Raw genomic sequence first — 14,257 nt, 5'->3', positions numbered from 1 at the left:
CCAAACAGATAAGAGTACTAACAATACCCCAGATTCTAAATTAGAAGGAAAAATATTCATTAAAAGAAATAATAATGACATATATATACAGTACTGGTGAAATTATAGCACCTGCCACCAATATATCCTACTGGATGACTAAAGAAAAAAACCATATTATATCAAATTAAAGATGATAATGTGATGGTTCTGTAAAAACGTCAGCCATGAAGAATACCATCTTCATTGTATTAACCCCAGATGCCTAATATTTAGCCTAGTATGATGCAAGGTGACTATGCTTGGGGAAATGTTGGCAAGAATGGACATAATCCTAAATATCCTTGTTATTATCTATTACCTATTATCATCTATTATGGTCTATCTATCCTATCTATTGTGTTCTATCCTTAGAACAACAAGAAAGAATTAAAAGTGTCTAGGATACTATCCTTATTTTGCAGGCAGAAATCCATAATGCATTTTTTTAAAGATTTTATTTATTTATTTGACAGAGAGAGATCACAAGTGGGCAGAGAGGCAGGCAGAGAGAGGAGTAAGCAGGCCCCCTGCTGAGCAGAAAGCCGGATGTGGGGCTTGATCCCAGAATCCTGGGATCATGACCTGAGCCAAAGGCAGGGGCTTTAACCCACTGAGCCACCCAGGCGCCCCCCATAATGCATTTTTAACTCTATCAAGATTACTAAGCGGGTCAGTGGAACATGCTGCCGGCTGGCTATACTCTGTTGCCTGTTGCTCACTATTAGACACCATGCTCACTGCAGCTACGGATACTCCTCTGACAGCTCCAGCAATAGCAGAGTTCTGAAATGGAATGCCACCTTTTGGCCCAGAACAACGCCACTGGCTGTGACATCTACTACTTTCTCCAAGGATCACTATCCCGGTCATCTTATCGCAACAGAGGACTCATCGACATCACCAGCATCACCAAAGCCAACCTCTCCACCCCATCCTTCACTGTCACCATCTACTGTCACTGTCACCATCTACTCACTGGGAAACCTCAATCAATAGAGCCACTAAATATTTAGAGAAGCTGATGAAGCAGTGGATACCTCCATTTTAAACTTCATAAAAGGAAGTTTAACTTCACCAAGGATTGAATAACAACTCTATCAGATACTGTGTCAGACACTGACACAGATGAAGATTGGTTGCTACTAACTACTACAAACTACTAACCGGCTCTTGGTATTATAACCAGCATATACCAAGGCAACCAGGTGCTAAATTTTGTACTTTTATCTTACTGAATTGAGGGCAGCATTGGCCACATGACAGAGACTCTTAAAATAACCCAGATTTAGTTCCTGATTTGTGTGCTAGCATTTTATTAGAAAAGAACAGGTACTGAATACACAGAATGTGGAATTATATCTTTAAATAGAAATAATCCAAAAAACTGATCATTTTCTACACTCCCAATTTACACTATTTAGTCTATATTCACCTATTAGAAAATAGGTATGAATGAACAATGTGAACAATAGATCTGTGGATATTATGTCCAGACTTTAAAAGAACAGGGACACTTTGTAAAGTATGTAGAGGAGACATAGGAAACATAGCATATATCATTATCCTTTGTGGTATATATCAGGCTTCTTTATCACACTACAGATTTCTACCCTAAGAATGTGGCAATCTATGTTAATGAAACCACTCCCAGTCATACCCTACAAGAGTGGCCTACTCCCTGAAATTTAACCCCTAGGACTTTCTAGACAGATACAGATACCCTAATGGTGTTGTTTTATCCATCCTCATTTATGCTCAATTTACAATGCATGCCAAAGACAGACTCACCAAAAGGAAGGAAACCCTTACAGTTCCTTGTTGGACTGACAGGTGTAACTGGAGTAACAATGGCAAGCCAATGTTTTTCTCAATTCCCAATCCATCAAATCATATTAAATGTTCAACTTTTTGAAACCAATATCAATTTAACACCCAGGCAATTGTACCTTTGTCATCATTAGGTACACAGATGGAAATCTTCACAACATATTACAGAACATAAATGTCACACAAAAGTATACAGAGCAATGGAAGCTTGGCATAAAGCAGCTGGAGAAAACACTAAAAATAATACTAAACAACAGCATGAGACATGTTTCTCTGTTGATTGTCAATGTTATAGTTAGGAATGGTTGGTATGTGTGGTAATCTTAGAACAGCTATGATCTCAAGGCAATAATGGTCGCCTGAGATAACTGCTCAGCCAGAAGTAGATATCACACATCCTAACAGCTCTAATTCCTTGGGCAAATGTAAAATTAGAATATCAGTGTTTAAAAGAGGAAATAAGACATTGGGTTACCCACATATGCAGTTTCCCAATATCAAACAGGAAAGTGGAGCCCACTGGCCATAGAAAGACCCTTTATGATAGAAGGAAAATGTGTTCCTGAATTGCTGGAATGGAACCAAAATACCTTTATGACTGCCAGACTTCTGGATATATCTTATGGTAAAAGTACCATAAAAGTATCTATGACTATGGCTTTGATGCCTCCCCAACCCATTATCTATAACATGGGAACTTGAACTCCGATAGCATACTCTAAGCCAAACTCCATCCTAACCTAATGGAGTCCAAGGGAAAATAAGGAACACAACATGATGTGATGTGTAAAAATACAACAGGTAATGAAAGTATTAATAGAAGGGAAAGGATGTTATTCAAGGTCAATAAAAGATCAAGAACCATTAAAATAACCAGAAAAAAAATCCACATTGAACCTCCTCAAAGTGACCTGATAAATATAAATCATACATTAGAAAACCTAAGACAAGAGGGGAAGGCAAGATGGTGGAGAAGTAGGAAACCCTGTCTCAACCAGTCCCCTGATGTGAGCTAAGTATCTACCAGAGCACTCTGAACACCCATGACATAAGCCTAAAATTTAAGATTATACACTTCTGGATCTCCACAGGGGCAGGAGATCATCTGTGCAGAGGGGCACCTTGACTGGATCATGGTTGATATATTCAGCTATACATCCCCTCAACCACCTCTCACTAAAATGACTAGGAGAAGGAACACAGAACAGAGGAAAAATTCAGAGACTGAGACCTCTGCCACAGAACGATTAGATATGGATATATACAATATTGGAAATGGAATTCAGGGTAACTCCAGGCAATGGCTAAGTTGGAGAAAACAATTAGTGGCAACATAGATTCTCTAGGGGTGGAAGTGAAAGTTGATCTGGCAGATGTAAAAAATACTATTAACTAGATCCAATCTAATCTAAATACTGTAACAGCTAGGGTAACCGAGGCAGAAGATCAAATTAGTGATCTAGAAGATAGACAGAAATCTAGAAGATTGATAGAAAAGCAAGACCAGGAGGAGGCCTGGAACAAACAATTTAGAGGCCATGAAAACAGAATTAGGGAAATAAATACCCCATGAAATGTTCCAATGTCACAATTATTGAAATTCCTGAGAGGGTGGAGAAAGAGAGAAGACTAGAAGATATAGTTGAACAAATACCAGATGAAAACTTTCCTAATCTGGGGAATGGAGTCTTAGAAGCAGAAAGGACACCCCCCAAGATCAATGAGTCTAGAAAGACATCCAGACACTTGATTGTGAAATTCATGAATCATAATTTCAGACAAGAGGTCATAAGGCCAGGTAGGGGGAAGAGATTCCTTACGTACAGAGGAAGGACCATCAGAAAAACATCAGACCTGTCCACAGAAATCTAGCAAACCAGAAAGGGATGGCAAGACATATTCAGGGCACTAAATGAGAAGAACATGCAGCCAAGAATACTTTATCCAGCAAGGCTGACATTCAAAATGGATGGAGAGATAAAGAGCTTCCAAGATGGGCAAGGTCTAAAAGATTGTCTGACCACCAAGCCAGCACTACAAGAAATACTAAGGGGGGGTTCTATAAAAGAAGAAAGAACCCAAGAGTGACATGGAACAGAAAGTTACAGAGACAATGTATAGAAACAAGGACTTCTCAGGCAATATGATGTCAATAAAAACTTACCTTTCAACAATTATTCTCAATGTGAACAGCCTAAATGCTTCCATAAAAAGGCACAGGGTTGCAAACTGGATAAAATGACAGGACCCATTCATATGCTATCTACAAGAGACACATTTTGAACCTAAAGACACATCCAGACTGAAAGTGAAGGGGTGGAGAACCATCTTTCATGCAAATGGGCCTCAAAAGAAAGCTGGGATCACAATCCTCATATCAGATAAAATAGATTTTAAACTAAAGACTGTAGTCAGAGATACAGAAGGACACTACATCATCCTTAAAGGGTTTATCCACCAAGAAGATCTAACAATTGTAAATATTCATACCCCCAACATGGGAGCAGCCAATTATGTAAGCCAACTGTTAAGCAAAATAAAAAGTCATAATGATATGAATACATTAATTGCAGGGGATCTGAATGCACCACTCTCAACAACAGACAGATCACCTAAGCAGAAAATCAACAAAGAAACAAGAGCTTTGAGTGGCACATTGGACCAGATGGCCCACATAAATATATACAGAACATTCCACCCTAAAACAATAGAATATTCATTCTTCTTGAGTGCACATGGAACTTTTTCCAGAAGAGACCACATACTGGGTCACAAATCAGGGCTTAACCAACACCAAAAGATTGAGATTATTCCCTGCATATTCTCAGACCACAATGCTTTAAAACTGGAACTCAACCACAAGAAAAAGTTTAGAAGGAATTCAAACACTTGGAAGCTAAAGACCATCCTGCTCAAGAATGTTTGGATCAACCAGGAAATCAAATAAGAACTTAAACAATTCATGGAAACCAATGAGAATGAAGACACATTGATCCAAAACTTATGGGATATGGCAAAGGCAGTCTTAAGGGGGAAATACATAGCCATCCAAGCCTCACTAAAAAATAAATAAATAAATAAATAAAATAAAAATTCCAAAAACACCAACTCTGTTTACACCTTAAAAAACTGGAAAATCAACAACAAATTAAGCCAACCCTACACACAAGAAGAGAAATAATTAGATTAGAGCAGAGATCAAGGAGTTAGAATATAGTAGAACACATCAACAAAACTAGAAGCTGGTTTTTTGAAAGAATCAATCAGATGGATAAACCACTGGCCAAACTAATCCAAAAGAAAGGAGAGAGGACCCAGATTAATAAAATTATGAATGAAAGGAGGGAGAGCATGACTAACACCAAGGAAATAGAAACAATCATCAGAAATTATTATCAACAGTTATATGCCAATAAACTAAGCAACCTAGAAGAAATGGATACATTCCTGGAAACCTATAAACTTCCAAGACTGAAACAGGAAGAAACTGACAACCTGAATAGACCAATATCAAGTAACAAGACTGAAGCAGTGATCAAAAACATCCCAAAAAACAAGAGTCCAGGACCTGAAGGAAGAATTCCCTGGGGAATTCTACCAAACATTCAAAAAAGAAATAACACCTATTCTCCTGAAGCTCTTTCAAAAAATAGAAACAGAGGGAAAACTTCCAGCCTCTTTCTATACAGCCAGCATTACCTTGATCCCCAAACCAGGCAAAGACCCCATCAAAGAGGAAAATTTCAGATCAATATCCCTGATGAATATGGATGCCAAGGTTCTCAACAAGATCCCAATTAATAGGAACCAACAGTACATTAAAAAGATTATCCACCATGACCAGGTGGGATTTATTCCTGGGATGCAAGGGTGGTTCAACATTTGCAAATTAATCAATGTGATAGAACAAATCAATAAGAGAAGAGAGAAGAACCACATGGTCCTCTCAATTGATGCAGAAAAAGCATTTGACAAAATACAGCATCTGTTCCTGACCAAAACTCTTCAAAATATAGGGATAGAGGGAACATTCCTCAACTCATAAAATCTTTCTATGAAAAACACACAGTGAATATCATTCTCAATGGGGAAAAATTAACAGCCTTCCCAATGAGATCAGGAACACAACAAGGATGACCACTCTCGCCACTGTTGTTCAACATAGTACCAGAAGTCCTAGGAACAGCAATCAGACAACAAAAATAAATAAAAGGTATTCAAACTGGCAAAGAAGAAGTCAAACTCTCTCTCTTCCCAGATGACATGATACTTTATATGGAAAGCCCAAAAGACTCCACTCCCCAGTTACAAGAACTCATACAGCAATTCAGTAATGTGGCAAGATACAAAATCAATGCACAGAAATCAGTTGCTTTCTTATACACTAGCAATGAAAATATAGAAAGGGAAATTAGAAAATTGATCCCATTTACTATATCACCAAGAACCATAAGATACCTTGGAATAAACCTAACCAAAGCGGTAAAGGATCTATACTCGAAGAACTACAAAACACTCATGAAGGAAATTGAGGAAGACACAAAAAGATGGAAAAGCATTCCATGCTCATCGATTGGAAGAATAAACATTATTAAAATGTCTATACTGCCAGAGCAATCTATACTTTCAATGCCATCCCAGTTAAAATTCCAAAGTGCTGGAAAAAACAATCCTAAAATTTGTATGGAACCATAAAAGACCCCAAATCTCTAAGAAAATGTTCAAAAAGAGAAACAAAACTGGGGGCATCATACTGTTGCCTGATTTCAAGCTTTACTACAAAGCTGTGATCACCAAGACAGCATGGTACCGGCACAAAAACAGACACATAGACCAATGGAACAGAGTAGAAAGTCCAGATATGGACCCTCAACTCTATGGTCAAATAATCTTTGACAAAGCAGGAAAAAATATCCGTGGAAAAAAGACAGCCTCTTCAATAAATGGTGCTGGGAAAATGGGACAGCTATGTATGGAAGAATGAAACTTGAGCATTCTCTCACACCATATACAAAGATAAACTCAAAATGGATGAAAGGCTTCAACGTGAGGCAGGAATCTATCAAAATGCTAGAGGAGAACATAGGCAGTATGTTCAGCCACAGCAGCTTCTCAAGACAGGTGTCCAAAGGCAAAGGAAACAAAAGCAAAAGTGAACTTTTAGGACTTCATCAAGATAAAAAGCTTCTGTACAGCAAAGGAAACAGTCAACAAAACAAAGAGTCAACCCAAGGAATGGGAGAAGATATTCACAAATGACACTACAGATAAAGGGCTGATATCCAAGATCTATAAAGAACTCTTCAAACAATACCCCAAACTCCTCAACAACACTCCAAAAACAGATAATCATGTCAAAAAATGGGCAGAAGACATGAACAGACACTTCTCCAAAGAATACATACAAATGGTTAACAGACACATGAAAAAATGTTAATTATCACTAGCCATCAGGGAAATTCATATCAAAACCACACTGAGGGGGCGCCTGGGTGGCTCAGTGGATTAAGCTGCTGCCTTCGGCTCAGGTCATGATCTCAGGGTCCTGGGATCGAGTCCCGCATCGGGCTCTCTGCTCAGCGGGGAGCCTGCTTCCCTCTCTCTCTCTCTCTGGCTGCCTCTCTGTCTACTTGTGATTTCTCTCTGTCAAATAAATAAATTAAAAAAAAAAAAAAAACCACACTGAGATACCACCTTACACCAGTTTGAATGGCCAAAATCAACAGGACAGCAAACAAGTGTTGGAGAGGTTGTGGAGAAAGAGGAACCCTCTTACACTGCTGGTAGGAATGCAAGGTGGTGCAGCCACTCTGGAAACCAGTGTGAAGAGTCCTCAAAAAATTTAAAATAGAGCCACCCTATGACCTTGCAATTGCACTACTGGGTATTTACCCCAAAGATACAGATGTAGTGAAAAGAAGGGCCATATGCACCCCAATGTTCATAGCAGCAATGGCCAGAATTGCCAAACTGTGGAAAGAGCCAAGATGCCCTTCAACAGATGAAAGGATAAAGAAGATATGGTCCATATACACAATGGAGTATTATGCCTCCATCAAAAAGGATGAACACCCAACTTTTGCATCAACATGGATAGGACTGGAGGAGATTATTCTGAGTGAAATAAGTCAAGCAGACAAAGTCAATTATCATATGGTTTCACTTACTTGTGGAGCATAAGGAATAACATGGAGGACATTAGGAGAAGGAAAGGAAAAGTGAATTGGGGGAAATTGGAGGGGGAGCAAACCATGAGAGACTGTGGACTCTGAGAAACAAACTGAGGGTTTTGGAAGGGAGGGGGGTGGGGAAATGGGTGATCCCGGTGGTGGGTTTAAGGAGGGCACGTATTGCATGCAGCACTGGGTGTGGTGCATAAACAATGAATTTTGGAACACTGAAAAAAATAAAATTAAATTAAGATGCTAAAAAAAAAAAGAAAACCTAAGTCAAGGCACATTTGGAAGATTAAGAAAAATCAAAATAACTTTGCAGGAATTAAAAAGAGAATGAACACATGTATTCCCTAACACAATGGCAGTGTTGAATGCTGGAGTTACGACAACTGAACACCTGCTTGATAGTACCATGCAAGTTCGCATCCTCTGGAGCCTTATAAAGATGATCTTCACTTGGAAACGTATTTGTCAAGGACGTTAAACTGAGTGGTTCAGATAACTTAACTTTTGGTTGTTTGGAGATTAAGTGTGGTACCATGTTAAAGAGTTATTTGTTATGCTTAAATTGATCACACTAGTAATATCATTGTTTAAACTGGCCATTCAACTATGTGTGAAAGAATGTCGAAGGAAAAATGCTCTCTGAATAGGACTGCTTGTGATTAACACTGTAAGTGACGAAGAATCACAGAGTAAATGGATATTTTTATGCATTTGGATTTGTACAGGACATTAGGCCCTTAGTATTAGTTAGTGTGTGAGTAATTTGAAAGCACAGGGAAGACTCTGGTTTGTTGGTTTGACAGGATTTCAAATCCACTTGTTGATGACAAAGACAAAAATAAAGTTGGTCTTGAATGTTGCTTTTGTGTGAAGTTGTTGGATGTCATCGTCTTGTCTGTTCTCACCCATAAGAACGGAGTAGCTCAGGTGCTGAGGGGCCCCCTGGAGGCTTACCTTAAAAACATATGAAGCAGTGTGGTATATAAACAATGAATTCTGGAACACTCGAAAGAAATTTTTTAAAAAAATAAAACATTAAAAAAACACACACATTGAAGCAGACACATGAAAAAGTGCTCCACATCACTTGGCATCAGGGAAATACAAATAAAAACCACAATGAGATACCACCTCACACCAGTCAGAATGGCTAAAATTAACAAGTCAGTAAACAACAGATGTTGGAGAGGATGCAGAGAAAGGAGAACCCTCCTACACTGCTGGTGGGAATGCAAGCTGGTGCAGCCACTCTGGAAAACAGTATGGAGCTTCCTCAAAAAGTTGAAAATAGAGCTAACCTATGACTCAGCAATCACATTACTGGGTATTTACCCTAAAAATACAAATATAGGGATCTGAAGGGGCACGTGCACCTGAATGTTTACAGCAGCAATGTCCACAATAGCCAAACTATGGAAAGAGCCCAGATGTCCATCAACAGACGAATGGATAAAGAAGTGGTGTATATATACACAATGGAATACTATGCAGCCATCAAAACCCTGAAATCTTGCCATTTGCTACAACGAGGATAGAACAAGAGGGTATTATGCTAAGTGAAATAAGTCAGAGAAAGACAATTATTATATGGTCTCTCTGATATGAGGAATTTGAGAGGCAGGGCCGGGGGCATGGGGAGAAAGAAGGAAAAAAATGAAACAAGATGGGACCGGGGAGGGAGACAAACCATAAGAAACTCTTAATTTCACGAAACAAACTGAGGGTTACTGGGGGGTGGGGGTGTAGAGAAAGGGTGGTTGGGTTATGGACATTGGGGAGGGTATGTGCTATGGTGAGTGCTGTGAGGTGTGTAAGACTGATGAATCACAAACCTGTACCCCTGAAGCAAATAATACATTATATGTAATTTAAAAAAAATAATACATAAAAGATAAATAAACAAATAGAAAACATATGAAGCAGCAGCTACAGCAAGGGGACGTTAGACTATCAACACTGAGAGTCCGTGAGAACTATGAGAGTGTATGGTCTGGGCAAGGCTATACGTGGCTGGTCTAAAAGGACTCCTGAAGACCTTGGGGGCAATGAGTTCCTGCCTCTGTAAAAAGGACTCTTTCACAGGCAGGGGCAAGAGCCATCTAGCATCCCTGCAAAAATCACATTATCCATTGATCCCAGATCCTCGTTCCCTAGCTATGTGTTCTAGCAACACGAGACTTTCCCTTTTGCACTAGCAGCTGGGCTTCAGCTCTGGGTTGACAAAGTGGTATCTCCTGAGCACCAACTCTGATAAGGACACACCTCAGCTATGTTAGGGTTTCATTCTTTTCATCTCTCCTTGCCTGGAACAATCGTGTGATCAATCTAACACTGGTTTGGAGTCTGTGATTTTCATATTATCTAATGAAAAGACATTCTCTTATATGCTACTGGCTTGGGCAATTCGCACAGGGAACCTTTGTTAAATACATTGTTGGCAAACAAAATTAGTCTTTGAGCATTATTTGCCTCCCAAAACAATACAGCCTTCATGCGGAATACGTGCATTTGTGCAGGTTAAAGTTTGGAACTAGGCACATGCCAGCTACCTCCAATAGCCTGTTCCCGTGACGCAGCCTTGCTGACATTGCCCTGCACCAGGTCCCTGACTCCTCTGACCTGCGCCTCCTGACGTAAGCAGCCTGCACCCGGACAGCCTAGCCTTGGTCTTGCCTAGCCAGGTTACTCTAGGCCTACAGAGCTAGGGCTCGTCCCTAACTTCCTGCATTGCCTCAAGGTTGGAAGGAGCCTACCTCCCAAAACCTGTTCTGAGGGATCCACGGAAATGGGTGACAATCCCCATGTGTACTTATTATTTGCTGAGGTCCTAGCTTTCCGTAGCCATCAAGGCTCCCAGGCATCTCTTACTAGAAGCTGTCTGCCCAGTCCAACCCTTGTAAGGCATTCCAGATTCCTCCAGCTCTGCCTTCAAGGGGAATATGGATCATGTGTAAGTTAGGGCTTGGGGTGAGGAATATGCCAGGTATGCCCAGAGCCTCCTCCTGTGACCCAGCTCACCCAACTTTGTCTTGTTCTGGGTCCTTGGCTAGCCCGACCTGCACGTGAGCAATACTCCCTCTGTCATCCCGCCTTGGGTTGCAGAGAACACTCCAGGCTTGGGGAACTCTGGCTTGAATTCATCCACCTTAAGGTATCAGGGTAGAAGGAGTCTACCCCCAGAAAATCTTTCTGGGGCAGCTTTAAACTGGTGAAAGACTGCCCCCGCTTGGACTGGTTGCCTAACTCAGTCCTGGGCTTCTCCAGCAACCACAGCTTTGAGCGGTCACTTACTGGACAGTATCACAGCCATCTCACCCAGCTCTGCCCTGGCAAGGTGGTCCAGATTTTTTCAGTTCTACCTTCATCGGGTGAATGTTCATTTGTATAGCTTAAGGTTTGGAATTACAGTTCACCAAGCTTGTGAAATTCTGGCTAGGCGCCAACCACTGGCATAACCACAGGCATGGAGGGAGCCCACGTTCCCAAAACTTCTCTGGGCTGAAAGCTGCAAATGGGCAATAACCAGCCCCGTGTGAACTTACTAGGTGAGGGGGTCCCAGCTTCTCTAGGAACCAGGACCCCCACATCTCTGATGGAGGATACCCCAACCTGTTGGCCCAGCCCCTGTTGGCAAAGCAGTTGGAAAACCTCCTGCTTAGCCTTCTGAGAGAAAACTACGAGTAGGTAGGTCCTGTGTCTTGGCCATGGCTTTCTATCCTTAACAGCCCCCTCCTGTGGCTCCGTCTTGCCTGGAATTGCCCCTTCCTAGGTCCGGCTACCCTGATCTGCAGAGACTCTCCTGGGCTACAGGGGGCGCTCCAGGCCTGTGGAATTCCAGCCGGAACCCAACCACCTCAATGGCCTCTGGGGGGAGGGAACCATTCCTCCTCATCTCCCGTATATGTTGGCTAAATGAATTTAAACAAAAAAAAAAAAAAAAAAAAAAAAAGAAAGAAAAGAAAAAGAAAAAGAAAGCGATAGTAGTCATTCCCCGTGTGTGCTGCTCTTTTGGACTTGAGCAACATCAAGCGTCCCAGATGTCTCTTATTGGAGCGTACCGCGGTTAGCCAGCCCATCCCCTCCATCTTCCTCCAGGTCGGCCATCAGTGGGAATGCTCATATGTATAAATTAGGGCTTGGAATAAGGAGGATGCCTTGTAGCCCCAGGAGCTTGCTCCAGTGAGCCAGCTTCTCCAGATACTTGGTGTGCTCTGGATCCTCAGCCACCCCGATCTGGGAGCCCCACACATGTGTCGTCCACACCTTGTAAGCTGGCCTCAGGCAGACCCCCCACCCACAAGCCCTTGGGACTCAGACCCGTCCTGAAAGACTGCTAGCTTCCACTGTGGAGAGAGCCCACCGCCTGAAAATCTGAGGTTCCTGCTGAACCTGGTGATGGTCAATCTCCATTCAGACCAGCTGGGGGACTTTTCTAACGAGGTCCTGGGCTTCAGCAATCAAAGCCCCCGGGTGTCTCTCATCGGAGGGTACTCTGGCCATCCCACCTGGCCCCTGCTGACAGGGCAGTCCAAATTTCCCCAAATTGGCCTCTGCAGAAATATTCATCTTTATGAATGTTAAGCCTTGGAATTAGGCATATGCCAGATACCATTACTATCCCCAACCCATGATTTGGCCTCTCCATACACTTGCCCTGTCTCCCTGAGTACAAGGTCCTGGCTACCCTAACCTGCACGGCCCACACCTGCACTGTACATATTCCAAAAGCCACCCTTGGGTGAACAGGGCTATCTGCCCCTACAGAGCCAGGGCCCATTCCCTATCAATTGCACAGCCTCAAGTGTAAAGGAGCCCATTCCCCCAAAACTGATCAGAGAGGGGCTCCTGGGTGGCTCAGTGGGTTAAAGCCTCTGCCTTCGGCTCAGGTCATGATCTCAGGGTCCTGTTATCGAGCCCCGCATCAGGCTCTCTGCTCAGCGGGAGCTTGCTTCCTTCTCTCTCTTTCTCTCTGCCTGCCTCTCTGCCTACTTGTGATCTCTGTCAAATAAATAAATAAATAAATAAATCTTTAAAAAAAAAAAAACAAAACTGATCGAGAATGCTGTTAAAATGGGCAACAGTCAGTCCCTGCATAGACATACCATATGTTGGTATTTCAGACTTCAGCAACAATCAAGGCTCCCAGGTGTCTCTGATCAGACGGTACCCCCACCAGCCAGCCAGACCCTCCATCTTACTCCAACTTTACTTTCAGCAGGAATATGCACATCTGTGTAAGGTAAGCCTTGAAGTTATGCAGATGCCACGTACCCTGATAGCCTGCTATTTGACTCAGACTCTCCTGAAGCTTGCCCTGACTCAGTTCCCTGGCTATGCTGACCTCTGCGACTGAGCTGGGCCGGCAGAGCACACGGTCAGCGGCCCTCAGCGGATGGTACCCTCCAGGCCTGGGGAGCACAGGCTGTTCCCCAAACCCCTGTAAGCCTCCAGGGTGAAGAGGGACCACCCCCCAGATCATCATTCTGAGGCAGCAGCATTAATCTGATGACAGACCATCTGGACTGGCTGCCTGGTGGAGTCCCGGACTTCTCCAGTAATCGGGGCCCCCAGGTGTCCCTTATTGTCTCCAGCAGTGAAGCGTGCCCCACTCTGGCAAGGCAGCCCAGATTCTTCCAGCTCTGCCTTCAGCATGAATTGGCACCTTTGTGCAGGTTAAGGCTTGGAATTTGGTAGATGTCGGGTACTTCCAAAAACCAGTCTTGGGACGCAGCCTCTCCCAGTACTTGCCCTGTTTCAGGTCCTTGGCAACCTTGACGTGACCATCCTATGCGTGTACAATCTGTACCCCATCAGTCACACTTGGGCACTGGGGGCCCCCCCGACCTGTGAAGCTGGTGCCCGTCTGGAACCACCTGCAGAGCCTCAAAATGGAGGGGGACCACTCCCCCCGGACACGGGTCTCAGGGGATGCCAAATGGGTGACAGTCCCCGAGTGCACTTACTCTCGGCTGGGTCCAGGGCTTCTGCGCCAGTCGAGCTCCCACGTGTTTCTACTGCAGGCGACCCTTGCCAGCCTGCACAATCCAACTCTGTCAAGTCAGTCCAGATGCCTCCAGCTCCGCCTTCAGGGAGAACATACACATTTGTGTAGTTTAAGTCTTGGAATTAGGTAAACACTAGGTACTCCCAACGGCAGCGTCCTGTTACCGTAAGGCCTATCCTGATACTGCCCTACTCCAGGTGCCTGGCGGCCCTGACCTGCGCGA

General features: G+C 42.9%; 1 long non-coding RNA gene across 2 annotated transcripts in view; it reads right to left on the bottom strand.

The window, feature by feature from the left end:
- The window catches only part of LOC131814661 (uncharacterized), a 99,754-nt gene extending 85,497 nt beyond the window's left edge, over positions 1-14,257 (bottom strand). For both annotated transcript variants that reach the window (XR_009347413.1, XR_009347412.1), the window contains exon 1: positions 13,994-14,257. This is a non-coding gene — a long non-coding RNA (uncharacterized LOC131814661). The remainder of the gene's footprint in view (positions 1-13,993) is intronic.

This window comes from Mustela lutreola, chromosome 14, assembly GCF_030435805.1.
Source record: "Mustela lutreola isolate mMusLut2 chromosome 14, mMusLut2.pri, whole genome shotgun sequence".
Classification (NCBI taxonomy): domain Eukaryota; kingdom Metazoa; phylum Chordata; class Mammalia; order Carnivora; family Mustelidae; genus Mustela; species Mustela lutreola.
Note: the sequence above shows the minus strand (reverse complement) of the source record. Positions and strands in the feature narration are given on the sequence as shown.